Here is a 4,173-nt window from a genome sequence, read left to right as displayed (position 1 = left end):
CTAGAGATGGCAAAACAAATAACCCAACCTGAAACTTCCTCGCAATCATCATCCTTTAACTAGAAAATGCCAAGAGCAACAAAACTTATTTTCCTAGAGAGTTTGGGTTTTTTCTTCTTGTTCAGATGGAAATTTAATAGATGAACTGCTGTTCTGTGCCCCAGAAAATGGGTTAAAGCAGTCAAAGTTGGTTTAGGTTAAGAACTTTCTACAGCTGGATTGTGCAGGGATCAGTACTCTCCTCACTTCATTTTGAATACATTTACAAAACATCCTGTGAGATGTCACAGCAAATCTGACATCAAGCTTTCTTCTCTTCTACGGAGGAATCAGCCCCATAACCAAAATGTCACAAAGTTTCAAGAGCTGAGAGGAAAAAGTAGCTGGGCTAGGTAAACGACAGGGGAAGAAGCTCTGCACATAACCATGAACTCTGTAAGGGACCAATACAGTCCATTTTTCACATTGGTTCATTGTCTGGGGCCTCTTTCCTTTCAATCCCAGCAGTAAGAAATGAAGGTGTCTGCTGTAGTGCATTCTTTACTGCAATTCTAATCTCCTTGCAGCCCCAGGAGCTAGTGGCCCAAGTATCTTGTACCCTCTGTCTGCTTTCAAATTATTCTACTTCTAATGCACAGACTGGCTTTTGACATCAAAAGCATTAACCAAATTAGAGTGTAGCTCCCTGAAGCTAATTCTTCCATCATAATTCACATGCGTACTTAGAGTCTCTTGGACAAAAAGACCAAAGATAACTAAATCTAAAAAGGCAGCATTGCTCTTGTACAAGTTCTTGCACTGGGCCAGACCTCACCTTTGCTTAAAGCTTTCCTGTAGCAATCTGAGACATTTACATTTACAAACACATAGTATCTCAAAATAATCTTCGAATGGTAAATGTAATCAAATGGGAGACAGGCAGAAAAAGGAAGGCTTTTACATGGAAATGTTACTATATGAGCTGATGAGATACAGTTGATTTTCTTGTCAGAATCAGAAAAAAAATTGAGCATAGTTTGTGATGCAAAGCCAGGGATAAGTCCATGCTATTATCAGTGGAAGCTTTTCTTTTGCTTAGCCGTTGATAAGCATTTGAAGGAGCTCTCCAGCTCGCTTTTCCCCCCACAATTGCCTCTGTTGGGCACTAGAGGGACCCTAGTCTTCCAACCCATGAAAACATCCCAGCAATGCCGAGGCGGGAGCCCTGCCTTTCCCGGTCACCTTAACCTAGGTGTTTCCAAGGAGAAAGGTGGGAAAAAACTGCTCAACGTGCCCACAGACTGCAAATACGCCACTGAGAGTAATGTGCAAGGGGACCGTAGCCATACTTCTTTGTTTCATTAACCTCACTGGTGCTCGCAGCTCTTCCCATCATCAATAAATAAAAGCTGACTTTGTCTTGACTGCTCTGTTTGCTCAGCTAATGTTGTGACATTGGCGCCAAGGCTTGAGTCATTGTGTTTTTGAGAAATTAAATGTTTCCTTCCCCAGTCTGAAGTGATGCCAAATACCTAAGTTGCCACTACTGCATCCCAATAAACTCTCAGGAGAGCAGTGGAGAATTGTTACTTATCTATGTAGTAAGAGACAAAGTATTAACACAAATTCCTTTTAAAACAGCATTTCCCAGACATGGTTTCAAATGAATCTGTTCTAAAGACAGCTATAGACAATGTAATTCCTTTTTCTTTTAGTAGGCAGGCAAAAAATCTGCTGTATTTGACTTATCAGACTTCCATACAGACATCCATAATTCAGTATCTCAAAGCTTTACTTAAAAGGTCATGGTTTATGAGGTGATACAAAAATTCTTTTTTCCTTTGTACAAAAAATCTTTTCCCACTATCGCCTAGTGGAGTGATGCTTTCTGATCTCTGCATGCATATTTATAATAAAAATATGTGCATGCATTTTAATATCTCTAACATGAATTAAAATATTTTTTTCTGTCTTAAAACATCTAGTGTCAACACTGCTGCTGAATATTTAATATGAAGTATAATGTAATTTAACTAGATAATTATCTTGGGGAAAATGGTGACTGCCATTTTTTTCTGTGCTTATTTTTCATCATCTTTGATGATTGTTTAAAGGAAAGATGCAACTGAATGACTAACTTCCAAGACTCACCTTCTCTTTCTCTCTGCAGGCTGCTGCTGAAAAGAGGCGGGCTGCTGCTGTACTGCATCTGAGCTAGAGGCAAGGATTCTTTGTCACACATGGAATATTCTGAGCATGTCTCTGGTTAGTTACACCACCCCTCTGATCTCTAGGAATGTTTATGGACAGTGCACAGTGTATTGTATGTGTCTTTCCATTAAGACATCTTTTCATCTCTTCCATGATACCCATTGCAGTATTTGATTCCAATGAAAGTATAAGCTGTCCTTCCCCCCCGCCCCTTTTTTTTTTTTTTAAATATTGTAAGCTTTAAATTAATCTAATTTCCATTTGGATGAAGTTTAACTTTTTCTCCTTGATGAAGTCAGCTGCTCATTTCCTCACAGGGCTGCTTCTGATCAGGCTTTATGTTAAGCCTGCATTCACATTATCTAGGTGGTGACAGGAAGGACAAAGTTCTTGTACTTGTGGGGAGAAATCCATCAAGGTCTTTGCATGGATGCCTAGGCCTCCAAGGAGAGGCACAGAAAGAAAACAGCAGAGAGAAAGGCACTGCTGGTCTTCAGGGTACTGCGGATACTGGTGCACATTCCTTATGTCCTGAACCAGTGTCTTTCCTCCTGGCAGCCTGGGAGAAAGACTGACTGCAGCAAATCCATTTCTTCTGAAAGCATCTCCTCTGGAAGGATGTACATCACTGATGGTGAGTAACGAGCAGGGAACATGATGCCTTTGTCATTTTGGCAAAATCCTGCTCCCTTTGCATGGCACTGATTTACAGGTGAAATGTGAGAAAACAGCAGTGGTGGGAAGTTCTCTCGAACAGCTTGAGGAGGGCTCAGGAAAGGTACCAGAGGAAAGGTTTGTAGTCTTCACTCTTTTCAAATGAAAATTTCCTGATTTACAAATACACAAAAATACTTAACAAAGTAATTTGGCCTTCCCAAGTCACTTCATTAACAGTGAATGGAATATATGTAAAAGTTAATGTGGAATATATGTAGCAGTTGCTGAGGGATGGCCATTTCTTTATGAAGAAACAGAAGCAAGGGTGGGACCTAGGCTTTCCTGAACTGCATTTTGACCACTCAGTCTAAGACACAAATTACAGATGTGAAATCTTCTAGATAACGTGCTAAAGCCCATGAAGAAAACAAGTATTCCTGAAAATCATGCTTGAAATCAAGCTGGGTACCTAAAATTAGTTTGGAAAAAATATAGATAACTTGCTCACAGTGATGCAGTAAAATGCAACCAAACTGAAATTAACATTTAAAGTTATTCCAGTGCAGTACGGATAACAGTGTGCAATCTAGGCCCCCAAATATAAAGAAAAATAAAGATATTTATCTTTACTGAATCAAAATGTAGGACCTTCAAAACATTATTAGAGGCTAATACATACATGACATACTCAGAAGTTTTGGTTATGATTCTGACAGACTGACTTTTGCACATGAATTCTTAACAAATTAAAATTTGCTTAGGAAATAGAAGAGGTAAGAAAGCAGCATTTTACTCTTTCATCTCCAGCACAGGTTGATTGAAATGACATTGTTCTGGCCATAACAGGTGAGATGAGCTGATCCTGTAGCCCTACCACACCAGCGATATTGCAGGAGGAATGACTTTGGAGTATAGCAACTGTAATGGACATCCGGAGGGGGACAGTTCAGTTCGAGAATGCGGTGACAAAATAATAGGACATCTTTTATTGCCGGATTCCAGGAAATGGCTGGAAAGCCCGGCCCTATGAAAGAAGTGTGGAAGTGAGCAGGAGCGCGGTGTCTGAGGGTGTTGTAAACGCGTTTTTTCACCGATCTCACTATTATTTGCTCTCTTTCTCCAGAGGAAAAAGAGGAATGAGACTGAGCTGGACTTGCAGCGTTGGAAGACCCAAATGAAATCAGGTGAGGGGCTTTCGGGAAGGTGTTCTACCAGGAGCAGGGCAGGGCCAGACACGGTGACACGGCTCAGCTGGAGGCTGGGCGCGGGCTGGGTGTCCCGGAGCGTCGGTGTCTCTGCAATGCAGGGGCCGGGGCGGGGCGGGGT

At 41.2% G+C, this 4,173-nt stretch overlaps 1 long non-coding RNA gene across 1 annotated transcript in view; it reads right to left on the bottom strand.

Moving 5' to 3' along the window:
• Positions 1-473: 473 nt before the first annotated feature.
• Positions 474-4,173, bottom strand: part of LOC108449807 — a 4,652-nt gene continuing 952 nt past the window's right edge. Inside the window, exon 2 of the long non-coding RNA XR_001866108.1 lies at positions 474-3,871. This is a non-coding gene — a long non-coding RNA (uncharacterized LOC108449807). The remainder of the gene's footprint in view (positions 3,872-4,173) is intronic.

Source organism: Corvus brachyrhynchos, unplaced genomic scaffold, assembly GCF_000691975.1.
Source record: "Corvus brachyrhynchos isolate BGI_N302 unplaced genomic scaffold, ASM69197v1 scaffold481, whole genome shotgun sequence".
In the NCBI taxonomy this organism is placed as follows: domain Eukaryota; kingdom Metazoa; phylum Chordata; class Aves; order Passeriformes; family Corvidae; genus Corvus; species Corvus brachyrhynchos.
This window is presented reverse-complemented; position numbering and strand designations above follow the sequence as displayed.